The 14,710-nt window shown below is 36.4% G+C and overlaps 1 protein-coding gene across 2 annotated transcripts in view; it reads left to right on the forward strand.

The window, feature by feature from the left end:
• Shisa9 (shisa family member 9) overlaps positions 1–14,710 on the forward strand; it is a 299,624-nt gene that overhangs the window by 13,771 nt on the left and 271,143 nt on the right. The gene's annotated exons all lie outside the window — the stretch shown is intronic.

Consider the following 14,710-nt stretch of genomic DNA (forward strand, 5'->3'; position numbering starts at 1 on the left):
TTATTTTGACCATCACCTGTTAGACAATAGTCCATGCACTTAATTATCTGACTCCTGAAGTAGATCAGCTGATAATTTTAAGTTTTAGGCTGTTTTCAGTTAAATACAAGTTCAAAAGATTAAAACCAGAGTTTCATGAAAACAATGCACAAAACACTCTGTGTGTGTGTGTGTGTGTGTATGTGTATGTGTCTGTGTGTGTGTATGTGGCAGGTACTGATTTATGGTCTTGATAGTTTGGAATAAGCGTGCAATATTCAATGGGAGCAAATTTGGTTTCGTTGTTCAGCCAGAGGGAAAAAGCTGCTTTTGCTACTGCTTTTCAATAGGTCTTTTTCAGCAGCCAGAGCATACATGGAGATCTTGGTATACTCCCAAAGATTTTTTTTCCCTTTCAAAGGTCTGTATATGCAACCTACATTATGGAGCTGGAGCGGATGTTCTGACTAATGGGACTAATGGGAGTGGAGGAAAAATAAGATTGTTTAGTTTTTGACAGTTGCATACTACTGTGGTTATTCCTAGTAATTATGTTTTCAAGTAACCCCCACATTAAAGTAATGTGGAGGGCTTGGTTTAAAATAACAGAAGCCAGACAACTCAGAAGATGCATTTAGTTGTGGCTGGAGGTGCCTGAAAACAGAAACTACTTTAGGGCTGCACGTTTTTATAGTCCAAGCTTCTTTTGTTGAAGCTCTGCTAGGAGTTGCATGGTTGTTTGATTTGCTAAATCATAGACTTGGACTGTTTGGTTGCAAATTTTTGTGTTCAACAGGTCTAGGAAGAAGCCTGCAGAATATAACATAGGTGATGTGAATTCTTTGATTTTGTGTGGTGATAATTTTTTGTGATATCAGAAATTTTTGCTGTGTGTTTAGCAGGGTTTATATTGGTTGAGAAATGGATCACCAGATGGAATATTTTTATTGTATTATATTAAATAAATTGACATTATTTATGAGTTAGATCATAAAAATATTAGAAATAGCCCCAATTTAGAATAAAATATACCAGCAGTTAGAACTTTTATGACCAAACTCACAGCCCCAAAAGATGTGGTAAATGACACCAACTCTGAATAGCGATTGCTATGTTCAGTTTTGGTTTTGATGGAAATGAACACATTCTCTTTCAGATGGCACTGCAGGTAAGTTGAACATAGATGTATGTGGGTCCCAATATAGCTAAGTGAACATGGTTATGAAGCAGACATATTGACACAGTATTGAGTTCCTGGCTACTAAAAGTGGCTGTTCATAGGTTTCTCACTTGGAGTTTCAATCTCAAGGATGACTGGGAGTCACTGTCAAATGGAATAACAGACTCATTGAAGTTACCCAAGTTTCATCCAGGCAAAAGGTCAGGGAGACATTAATGAATGCTGTTTAAATAGGAGACTTTTGTTTAGAGTTGCACTGAAAATAAATTAGTGATCAGAGATGGATATGTGGGTATTAAGTAATTCACAAGTATCCTGTGTCACACTATCTTGATTTATACTTTTTGGTTTTGGTCTATATTTGTGCCTCAATAATTGATGATCTTTTACACCAAGGGATTACGTGTCTTGTAATAATCTAATAAATGGAACTATACTGAAACATTCCTGGTCAGCCTCAGGGAGTAATATGCAGTGTGTTTTTATAAGAATTGCTACAGCTGCTAATCTCATATAAGCTTGTCACATTGATCCAGTCTTTTTTTCCTAGCATTTTTGACTCTATCAGAATAAAAAGTAAGAAACATGGCATTTCATAGATTTATATTATTAAGTTTAATTTGTGTAACATTTCAATTCAGTAATTAATAGTAATAAGACTTTTTGGTAATGGCATTTTTTAATTGATTTACAGGAGCTACTTACATATCATAGACAGAAAAAATCTTATATTCATTTTTTATCTTCTTAATATTGATACTAATTCACTTTTTGATCTTTCCTTTATATTTGGGTCAGATGATAAGAGAACTAACATGTAATGTAGAAAACTAGGTGTTTGGAAGTGGGGAAGGGGGTGAGAATAACTTGGGCAAAGGCAAACCAGGAGGAAAGGGCTCCTGTGAGGGCCACTTTTTACCAGCCTTTTTCAGTAAGTTTTTGAGCTGATTTTTCCTGTTACATGCAAGACTTGCCTTTTCATCTAAAGACGGATTTTTCTTCAGCTGATACTGTTCATGTTCTTTCCAGGCATTCTGTGATATTGCCTAAAAATATTTAGGCTGATAATCAAAAGGACCTTGACCTCTTTGATTAACAGGATGTAGATTCCAGTGAGATAGTGATTTTCTGAAAAATGCTCCTCAGCTTCTGTGTAATTATAGTTTGCTTTTCATGGCAGATTTTGTCTTTAAGTTCTATGAACACACTCTGCCTCTCCCTCCCCAATCTCCATTCAGTCTTCTTCAGGATAGGAGATGTGGGTGAGGGGCTGTTGTGTTTTCCAACTTGTTGTGTTATCACAATTTTTGAAATAGAACTTTTGCTTTGGAATAATCTTTTATTTACAGAAATGTTGCCAAGACCTTACACAGAGTTCTGTACACTCCTTACCTACTTTTCCCTAATGTGAACATCTTTCTTACACGGGACATTGGGCAGAACTAGGGAGACAGCACTAATAGATTCTTTTTAGCTGTTTTATAGACATTGTTTGAATTTTACTAGTTTCTTCATGCATAGCCTCTTTCTGTTCCAGAGTCTAACCTGGGACACCACATTGTCTTTAATATAGAATTTTGTAATGGTAGAATTTTGGTTGTACAATATAGTAGTACAATGATATGGTAAAGAAAAAATAACACTAAGTCCATTGCCACAGTACAGAAATTGTCTCCCAGCCTCTATAATGACATCCATATAGTTATTTACTTGGTCAGTATTGGAGTTGGACCATTACTGCCTGAGATGTGCTCTGGGTACATATTAATGGAACAAAATACTCTTATGTCCCTGCACATATGCAAGACTACTTTGGCATTTAGTTGATGTCAATTATTTTATAACATCATATGAGCAAGTGTGATACCCCTCAAACGGGGGACAAATGCTAACTTGATGTTTTAGGACCTAGAATCTATTAGAAAGAGCAGGCTTCTATGTTCTAGCTTCATTCCCTAGTCCTGTAGGATGATTATGAGGTAGATTTACAAGAAATCAAAAGCAGATCCATAACTGAATTCTTGAAGACTTTGTGAAGCACATATCAAGGTCTATTCATTTGTGTATATTCACCAAGGTGCCCAAGATACCCCACACTTGACTTTTGGGAATACTACCAGGGATATTTCTCAATATGTTTAAAAACTGGGGACAATTTCCTACCATGAAAGGCAAAGAGCTAAATATAGATATCAGAGTTTATAAAAACGGAAACATTATGAAGCCTCAACTTAAGGGATCCTCAAAACTTACTGTTTTTGCCATCATAAAGATAGGCAAACTGAAGCTCAGAGAAGGTTAGTAGCCTGCATAAAGTTTGCATAGATATAAATTGGTAAAAATGGGATTTAAACTGATTCAGTCATGCCCTCAGATCTGTGATTTTAATGAGCACACTAGATGGTTTGTCTCGTGGTACAGGTATTTGCAGAAAGTATACATTTCCCCCTGGAAGCAGGCATTATTGAAGGTTATGATAAGAGAATGGAAGCATCCTTTGGCCCTCCAGGAAAGAGTTCTGTTTCCAAAGTGTGACTCTAACTTATCCTGCTAGAACCTTGTCTTAGGAGGAGTGGCATTTATTGAGCATTTGCTGTGTGGCAGGCACTGTACTAAGTGCTTTGACAGTATTGGCTCATTTAGTACTCAGGACACCTCTCATATAGCCACGCACTTGTTTCTGTCCGTATCATGTGGCTCCCAAGCTTTTATGAGTCTGGCCTTTTCCGTTGTACTTCTTACCCAGTTTGCTTATCTCCTTAGAGAGGCCCTCCTTGCTTTCTGGCTCCCAAGTCACCAGATGTTCCCTATTTCTGCATAATTTTCTTTATGGAATTTTGTTTCCTCTACAATTGTATGTTTATTATTTTATCCATGACTTTTCCATAACAGTGTAAACTTCATGAAGAAAATGCTTTGGGGCCAGGAATTTAGTTCAGCTGCTCAAGCGCTTACCTGGAAAATGCTTTGTCCAGTCCAACTGTACTCCCACACGAGGAACAGAGCTGGGTTGTAGCAGCAATTTAATAAATACTTTTTGAAAAGCCTATTGGAGAGGCACCGTTGTTCCTATTTTATGAACAAGAAAACTGAGATTTGGGGAAATTAACGAACTTATCTAACATGATGCCTGATATTTGTTTTAAAAGATACTTCAGAAAAAGTACAAAATTGTGGGCAATTATAGATGAAATAAAATTGGAAAAATATTGCAGCTAGGTGACAAAATACCTGGGGATTTATAATTCTTTCTCCCCTTTGTTCATATATATTTGAAAATATGTAAAAAATAGAAGCGTTGTCCATAATATGACGGTTAATAAATAAATAGAGTATCCAGAATTCAAACCTAGGTCTGTCTGGCTCCATAGCTTAGATGTTGTTAGATGCACATGGGTTACTTCATGGTGCATGTTCAGGTATCAGGAAGGATTGGAATCAATCAGTGCATCTTGTGGTTAAAATTATCCAGAGTGAGAAAGAGTCTTCTGACTAGCCAGTAGTTTGACTTTCCCTGGCTCAGCTGACCTTGAGTCAATCAGTTTGGTGGGGCAGAGGGATTTTTAGGGTTCTTTCTCAGGACTGAAGTGGCCCAAGTACTCTAAGAAGGATGTCGATGGAAAGGGAAAGGCGAGATAGAGTGATGTTTTAATCTTCTGTTGGGGTGTACATGGATGCAATCGTTTAATTCACACCTTTATCTCCAGTGTCTAGAAAATGTGTAGTGTTCATAGATATTTCCTAAGTGATGAGTGAACTTCTAACGTAAGTTCAATATGAATTTCATTGTACCCATTAGCAGAGCTGTTGGTATTTTGAGTTTTAAAGGCACTTGGCTAACTCCAACTCTTGAGGGGTTTTAATTCTGTGTTATAAAATCACAGCTGCCCACTTGTTTCTGAAACCTAAATGTTCTTTTCCACAGCGGGGCAGGCCAATTGTTCTGTCTGAAGATCTATGACTCTAATCGTTTTGGCACATGAGTTAGTAACTTTTATAGTTAATAAAGTGAGGAGTGATGTATGTTGGATCAGCTAAAAACTGTTTGTAGGTTTAGCGCTGTAAACTGAAATGAATTTAAGAGTTAAAGAAAGAGTCTACCTTCCTATTGAAGAATTTAATGTTTCTGAAGAGTGTCTGACACATGAAAGGTGTTAAAACATGTCTAACTTGAATCTGAGGTAGTTTGATGAAGAAGTGGAAGACAAGGAATTGGGAAATAGATGATTGGGGTTGGGTATTTGCTCCATTACTGATTAGCTGTGGAATCTTGGAAAAGTTAATTTAATTATCTGAACCTCAGTTGCCCATCCTATGATGTTAGTATTGTTATTTGTGGAACAAGTGAATATTGTTGCTAATGTTGGCTGTTCACTAGATCACTAGAGGGTAACACAGATGAATTCACTGTGCAGATGTGTTCACAGTAAAAATATTTTCACTCTGTGGGCCAGTTGATAACAATGTGTGTGTGTGTGTGTGTGTGTGTGTGTGTATACATGTGCATGCATGTGTTATATTTGTTACTACTCTTTTTTATGCAAAAGAGAACTGAAGAAACTGTCAGTTCCTTCCCAAGAAAATAGCATGGATGGAGCAGCTGGCCCATGCTCAGACATTTGTTCTTATCTTATGTTTTCCTTCTATTCCCATTTAAAACACATGGGCTTTTGTTCTGTTAGGAGTATTGATCCTATTATTTTATTTATATGAACAGACCAAGACTGTGGGAACCTGTGTGGCTCCAAATATGTCTTATATTTTACTCAGAAAATGAGACTGTGTATTTTCGTGTATGTGTGCAAACAACAGAACCCTTAAAGGGAAAAAAATCAGGTTCTGTAAGTCATATTCTGAGCCCTTTTAAAAAAATTGCTGCTGATGCTAGCCACATGGCATTGCCTAATTAAATCTGCATCACTTTTCCAATCAGCTGTAGGACTATTTGTAAAGAAAACCTAAGTACTCAACACAGTGTCTGGTTTAGCTTAAAAGATGCCAAATTCTGTTCCTTCTGTACCAGAGAAAGCCTACTATTAGAAATATTTCCTTTGGGGTATATATTCTTACATCTGATTTAAATGATGTGATACGCCTGAATGATTGAAAGTATGGATAAAAAGGAATAATATATAAAACAATGACATCTGTTCTGGTTTTCCCTTGTGCATGCATTTTAGTTCCTATAGCAGTTCCATGAAATAATTTAAGTGGGCAGTGCACTTGAATATTATAGATGTTAAAACTAATTCAGAGAGTTCAAGTAACCTGCACAAGGTCATAGATAGATTTGGTAAGGGATTTAGATCCTGGACATGAGCTCATGTCTACTTGGCTTTAAATCTGTCTGTCTTGTGCCTTTCCTAGGGAACCACTCTGATGATATGCTACATCAGTTTATATTCCCTTTCCCCTTTCTTTTTCTTATTCATTGATTCTCACCAAAAATCACTGCATTAGATTATATTCATCTTTTAAAATGGGTCAACTGAAACTCACCCTTCCTATTCAGGAGGATTCAGATTTTAGCTAATTGTCTAGTTTCCTATAATTAATACTCCCATTCAATCAACGTTCAACTAACATTGATTCAACTCCTCTATAGATCAACCAAGATATGAGGATGGAAGGAAGAATAGGACATAAGCTCTTGAAGTTCAAAATACATTGGATGAAACAGCAGAAAAAACAAACAGTTGATAAATAGCATGATAGGAGTAAGTCCAGGGATCCCTGGGAGTAAGCAGAAGCCTTTACAAAGTTTGAGGGCTAGAAGGAAGAGAAGAAACATCAGGGCAGGTTCTCCAAAGAAACTGACTATATTTTCTTTTGAAAGAAAAATGCTCCATAACAGCTGTCCAAGAAACAGAGGTAAGGAGTGCAGAACATTTTCATTTTGCTCACGTTAGACTAAAAAAACTATTAGTCTGGAATATAAATTTTTATTACAGATCTGATGAGTTTTATAGCAACTATGTCAAGAGAAAAGAAAATTTTGGTTGGTTAAAGTTGTTCGATTTCAGTAGACAGATAAGGATACTGTGTCTGACAGAGAAAGACCAAAATTTCAGGATCAGGTCTCAGGAGTTGAAGACAAATTCTTTTCAGAGGGTTTTCTGCTTTCAGTCATCTGTTCTTTTCTTGAATAGATTAGTAATGGATTTTTTTCTTTAAAAAAGTAACAGCCAACATAAATTAAGTATTATAGTTAATATCATAATACATATATTACAATAATTTATAGTAAGGTTTTAGGAAACTGCCTTCAAAATTCCAATAAGCACTCTCAATAAAGTTAATTACAAGTTGAAAAGGAAATCTCATTACATTAGTCTGAGAATGCAGTTAATGAAACTAAGTGTAATCATAATCTGAATATTTCATTAAATGGAGACTTAAACTCATTAATTTAGTATCAAGCTGGAGTTGTGCTTACACTAAGACTGGCAGTCTCAAAGCAGAGCAGCCTGTGCTTTACCCATTTAAAACCTGTACAAGGGGATATGGGCCCGCCGCTCGTAGATCTGTCCACGGTGCTGAATCCTTCTGGCAGTGGTTATCCATTTCAAATTACTCAGCCATAAAGATCTACCTTACAGAATTTTGAAGCTGGAGGGAACTTTGGGTATCATCTTATCATTTCTGGCTTTGAAGATAATTAAAAAATAGAACACCTGGGAAAAACTATAATGTGCTAACCTTTTATTTTGCCAAAAAGGAAATTAAGTATAAAGCGACTACTAAATACCATCCTCATCATATCATAGAAGATATGGATATCTTTTAACATCAAACATTTAGGTAAGAAATGGTTCTGAAAAGACAGTATTTTAATCAAAAGAAACTTATTCTATTGTTTTTATTCCCCCATTTCCCTTCCTCTGTCCCCCTACCTCTGTTTTCCTCCCTAATCAGTTCAAAATGAGAATGTGGGTTTGCATTTTGATTGTTTGCTTATTGAATGAGTATTCATTGAGTATTTACTAGAGACACTTGTTGTTCGTGGTGGTACATACCTATAATCCCAGCACTCCGGAGGCTGAGGCAGGAGTATTACTCCAAATTCAAGGCCAGCATGAGCTACAAAGTGAGTTCAAGGCTAGCATCGGCTACAAAGTGAGATCCAGGCCAGCCTCAACTGCATAGTGAAACTCTATCTCAAAAAGACAAAAAGTTATAGGCACTAGAAATTAGTGCTAGGGCTATACCCTTTGTGTGATATATATGTATATATATTTTTTTTCCTAGAATTTATAGTTAGTTCTTTCTCTGAATTTTAAAAATAATAAATGAAATTGAAATCTAGGAAAAATGCATCAACTTTCTTATAGTTATACAACTATGACATTTGTCTGGTTAGTACAGAATTTTTAAAAATTATTGAATGTTAGCACAATATTCCTGATCATGAATAAATTTGACAATTCTCCAAAGCAGACTTCAGGATCTAAAAGGATAGATTTTTCTAGCTATTGGCACAGAACTCCTTCAGTTTGATGCCTCACCTATTATCTAAAGGAAGCCATTTGAAATATTCTTGACATTTTAAGAAAATATTGAATTACCAAGGGCTCAGGAATTGAAAGATGTGCAAGGGCAGTGTGTGGTATTTGCTTTCTTTTATTGAGCAGTAACCAAGAATGTAGGAAGCATCTCAGCCTTCAGAGGTATTATTTCAAAAAATAAGCATATCAAAAAAGAAGGTCACCAAACAATTCTTTGATTAATACCTGAGAATGGCATAAACATGTTTTAAAATGTTCCTTATTTTGTTCTGCTAATTATCTTAGGGGTGTATAGATTCAGATTCTGCCCTGTTATTTTAAAACAAATTTTAAATGTGCCAGAATTGCTTCCACCTGAGGTTCTACACTTTCTGTTCCCTTGGCCTGCAGCACTCTTCCTGAAGATCTTTGCAATGCAGGCTACTTCTTGCTGTCTATGGCTATGCTGGTCTTGGCTATGCTACTGCCTCTTTGGGAAGCCTCCCTGTGCAGAATTAGTCCACCCTATCTAAAGAATCTCAGTAGTGTCCCTAAATATTGGTTTACTACTTTATTTTCATAATATCTGATGTCACTAGCTAAAATCATCCTGCTTGTTTCTTTTGTTTTTTACATCAACATTTTAGAGACCAGGGACCTTACTTGATTTGTTATTAGTGATACTCTTAGGGTTTCCTATGCTTCCTATTGTGCTAGGTACATGTTAAGTTCTTTATCAAGATGTGTCAGTTGAATGAATACTGTCAAAATATGATGGCACACTGTATCAAGGAAGGGCTGCTATATTTTCCTTTGTCAGTCCATCAGGGTTTTATTTCTTGCATTCTAAACCTTCAGTGTTGTATCAAGATTTAGCAAATGCTGAATAATTTACCAAGAAAAGTTGTATACATTTAAAAGCTCATGAATACATATTTCAACATTATCTAGCAATTATGAAATGTCACACAAAGGCAGTGTTTTCAAAGTTCAGTCCACCAATTCAATCAGAATTGATTTTTTTCAATAACATCTGCATCCATTTCATCTTTCCAGCTTCCCTGTGTCATAGCTTGCCTCACCATGTCCCTGTCCATGCTGGTTCTCAATTGCATTAGATGAAAGCAAACTAAGGAGGGAATTAATATTTATGAAGTGACTATGTTATGTTGATATGGATAATAAATACTTAACTCTAGAGAGGTAAAGTAACCTTAATAATCCCTTGCTTAGGATCACAATCTTGATTTTGATAGCCAAGCAGACTATTAAAGCTCCAGCAGTTATGTCCCATATTTAATTATTATATAAAAAAGGAATCCTTAAAACATAAAGAATAGAGATGGTGGATATAAAGGGAAACCCCCAAAATACATCAAATCCGCAGATCAGTTTCATGTCCCGTAATTGGGCAGTCATCTAATGGCCATACATAACCCTGGATTATCTGTGGTTAAAATCAAGTATTTACCTACCCTTTGACTTTGAATCCCCAAATGCCCCAAATATGCCACCTCATTTTATAATCCTCATCATGCAGCAAAACCAAGCTAAGAAGCTAAGAAAATCACTTAAGAACAAAAAGATGCATTTTCTGTATTTTCCATTGGGAATGCTCTGAGTATCCCTGCCTCTCAAGATACTTTTTAGTAAAAGTGTGGAAGGAAAACTGGGTAGATTGTTGTGGATAGACAGATGAAGAGAGGTGGTTATTCTTGTTTATTTTCCAAGGGCTTTGTTCTTTGATCTTTTTTGTTCCATTGTAGTTGCTAATTTTCTTAATGATTCACTATTTGTGAAATATGGTATGCAGTAATCATAGGGGCAAAATAATAATGCTTATGATTAGCACTTCTTGAATAGCTTCTGTATGTCAGGTATTTCAAATATGTTCTCTTATTCATTTCACAATGCCACAAAATGGGCAGGACCATCTATATCTATACCTTAAAGAACAAAAGAAAGAAGCTGCCCAACTAATACATGGCAGTTTAGGATTCAGATATAGTTTGGCCAGACTTCAAAGTCTAGGCTCTTTCTTTGTTCTAAAATTGGAATATATATTTCACTATGGGTACTTCTTTCTGATATCTAACTATGGCTTAATGGAGGGTTAAAAAGGAGTTTTGAGGTCATATTCAAGTTTGGGGGGCATTAGTGCTATAATTGATTAGTAATGTCTGCAGTGAGAGAGGCATAGATTTATAGTTATCCTTTTTCTGCTCTAGATAACAGTCCCTCAAAGGACTCATGACTTTATAAACCAGGGGAGATATATGTAATATAAAAATTAATGTATAATGCAACATAAAGAAGTATAAACCAAATTGATAGGTTGGGAAGGCCTTAAGTGTGTAGTCTCTGACTTACAGTGTTTGGATTTTTGTAGGTGATTAGCATATCTTTGTTTAATAAATGGCTGAAAATATGAATAAATAGTATGAAGCATGTGATAAATTATTATTCTCCTAGATTTTCTAAGGTATTTTTCTGCTTCAATTCAGATCACCCTAAAACACATATGAGAAATGAATTTCTTTAGTTTCTTATGTGAGTGCTAATCAGAACTGTACTTTAATGGGATAACTTTGATTTACTTATTTTAAAATTGTGGTTCATATAACAAATGGGAACATGAGTAATGCACTTGTATTCTTAAAAATATGCTATTAAAGTGAATGATTTCATGTTGTTCAATATCTCTTATATAGAAAATGACTTCTATGTTCCATTTTTTTCAGCACATCTTTTTATTGAATTATCTCAGTAGGCACTGGGCTAATAAATCAAAAAACAAGCTAGATTTTTGACCTCTAGAGCCTACATTTCAATGAGAGAAGACTGTTTAAACAGTAATAGATAACACATTTAAGAGACTTTACTCATGATAAATTTGAGGGGGAAACAATCAAGTGATGGGAAATAATTACAAGTATTATGTCATTGAGGATAATTAAGATGAAACCCAAGGATGAATTGTAAGAAAGCAATCAAATGAAGAGAAGAAAAGGCCATTCTAGGCAGAAGAATGGGAATGTGCAAAAAATCCTGACGCAGGAAAGGACTTCATCACGTTGTGGAATAAAGGAGGCCCATTGTTGCTAGAATCTAGGGAAGAAGAAATGCTATTAAAATGAGAACACAGTAAGATACCAATTATAATCTGTACCTATAATTTTCTCTAGTACAACTACTATGTGCTAGGCACTATGTTAAGTGCTTTAGATATATTTTATTGTGTCTCAGTGCTTAATGTGGCCACACAGTTTGCTTTCTAGATGATATTACATTGAGCAAAAGTCCTTTGAAATGTTCCACAAAATTACAGTTGCATGGACAATAAATTGAAGATGCTTAGAATAAATGCAATGAAATCATTTATAAATGTTTTTATTTCAGTGTTTTCCAGACTGATATATCTATTAAACATCTTGTTGAGTAACAATTATTGATGTGTAGGGGAAATAATAGTCTGGAGAATAGACATTGAAGAATGCTACTCAATTATGTTTACCTGGCCCTACTTAATCACATTTGATAGTAGTAAATTCATTATGACCCAAGGAAATCCATTTTGTTTTCAGGCAGACTTCACTGACAGGGAATTTGCCTTATGCTTGTTCCCATGTTATCAGCCAGAACCCTGAAAACAGCCTGCCAAAGGAAGTGAAAGCCAAAGCCATTAATACTTTCCTTTTCTCCCCTTTCTACATCCTACTATCTCATCCTTCAAACTCAGGGCAGAGTTCATAAGAGAACTCGTTGGTTATAAATAACAGAAATCAATTTAAACAAAATAATACTTGAGGATAAAAGAAATTTTTTGAGCTCAGAATTTAAGGGATAGACTATTGAAACTTGAAATTGTAAAAACTCAAATTTTTGTAATCATGGTTTTATTAGTGCCGTCCTATTGATACAAATCATTCCAACCATTTTTCCCTCTTTGTACTCACTCAAGTTTAAGTTCCTAGGGAAGAGTCTGAGTGATTCTTATTGAGTCGCATGCTCAACCCCAGACTATCAAGGATAGACACACTGATTGGCAGTGTCATTAAGTCTGCACCTCGTAAAGGAAAGCAAAGTATCCACAGGGAAAAGGAGATGCTGGTCAGAAGTAGAGAATGGATTCTATGAATTCAGAATGTAGACAGATCTCCAAAGAGCCAAACAAATTCTTCCTTCTGCCTGATCTTTTCTTTTCTCCTCTGGGATTACACATGTTTTGATATCTGCCCAAGTTATTCCCATACAATTTAACTCTACCAACACTGGGATGTTGTCTGTACTGTTTTTCCTCCTAAGCTTACTTCCTTTTATTTTCTCTTTCTCTCTCTACTACTCTTCTCTCTCACTTGCTCTTGCTCTCGCTCTATATCTCTCCTGTTCTCTCTCTCTGTGTCTCTTTGTCTCTGTCTGTCTGTCTGTCTCGCTCTGTGTGTGTGTGTGTGTGTGTGTGTGTGTGTGTGTGTGTGTGTCTTCCTTGGGTCCCTAGTTAGGAATAATAAAACACTTATAGAATGTCTCCAGCAAAAGTTATTATATATATATTGCATATTCATGGGTAAGGAAAACTGAGTGATTAGCAGAGATGTATGAGATATATAATGCCTTCAGGGAAGGGAGGTATAAAAAGACACATAAGCACGGGGCTAAGCATAGGAGGCTACTAAGGCAGGTGGACAGAACCAGGCTTGTTTGGCCAACGGGGAAACTTCAGGGATAAATTTGGAGCTGACTGATAAATGGGTAGGCTCAAACACCAGGAAAAGGAATTGGAATGGAGTGTCTAGGAATTCTTGAGAAGTATTGCCTGATATCACTTCTCTAACAGGCATCTTGTTGGGCTCTTGGGATGATGGATGAGAGAGAACTTTAAGACCATTTGGGGGAAGTGTTCCAGCAATCTCAAGCACGGTTGCCATCACTTTAGCCATGAAGCCTTTGTTCCAACCTTCTTTCACCAAAGCCTTTTTAGGGTTGCTAGGAAACTGGAGATGCTTGAGTAGCTGAGATCTGATTACAATAATTCTCTAGGTTTCCATGGTTGAAAGAGGAGCCAGCTTGATCCAGTGCCATGTTCTCTTTCCTTACTTTGGAATACAGTGGGCCAAAGTGTCTTTAAGTTATGTGAATTCAACTCTGTGATCTTGGTGCAGGGATGGGCAGAAGGGAGTTAGGGGGAAGGGTTGAAAGCAGGAGTGCAAGTGCATAACATAAATAATGTGAGTATTTCTGTTCTCATTCCACACAATGAGCATATGTTGAAAGTGAGATGGGAGACATGAGTCTGCTTTTGCCTCAGACAGATTCACTTCCCACGAACTTCTCTGGAGTGTGATTCTAGCATTTAAAGATATGCATTTTTCATATAACTTGGCCCCTAAACACAAGCTAGTTACATCATCTGGTGCTCAACCAGAGAAACAGCGATCGTGGGTAATTTTGGCTGAACATAATTGTAGCTGCTCCCTCTGGCCTCAGTGCTCTGCATAAGTCAAGACTCCAGTGCCCTGCTCTGTGAATCCCTACCTTGGTGTCCACAGAGTATGCCTTATGGCTACTGCTGCTTATAGACTTCCACGACTATTGCTAGTGGGCCTGGTTGTGTGTGTATTCTTTCCTTATCCTGTGCTGTCTTTAGAGTCCCTATTATAACCTGGGTGGAGGATACCTGAGGTACTTATGGGAAGCCAGTCCTTAATGAACTGTAGTCTTGCCCCTGTGCTGTCTAATCCTCCACTGTCTTATGCTTATATCTGTTGGAGTTTTACTAATTGAGTTTTTGATAATTTGTGGCACTCGGAATTTCTCAGCAGAATTTACCCAAGCCGTTTACATATAGTACATCTTAAAACTTAATGTACTTATCTGCATAGGTTAATGTGTATCTGGGGAAACAGAACCAAGCAATATAAAGAGTTCAAAGTAAACACGAAATGTCATCTATCTTCCAGCCCCCTAGTCCTGCCCACAGTTCATCATAGGAAGAATAAGCTTTTTGTCTATTCTCCCAAAGGTATGTTGCATATTTATGGACATTTATGAATACTTCTCCACCTTGCTG

Source organism: Cavia porcellus, unplaced genomic scaffold (assembly GCF_034190915.1).
Source record: "Cavia porcellus strain 051 isolate PalLab524CR breed Dunkin Hartley unplaced genomic scaffold, mCavPor4.1 scaffold_16, whole genome shotgun sequence".
In the NCBI taxonomy this organism is placed as follows: domain Eukaryota; kingdom Metazoa; phylum Chordata; class Mammalia; order Rodentia; family Caviidae; genus Cavia; species Cavia porcellus.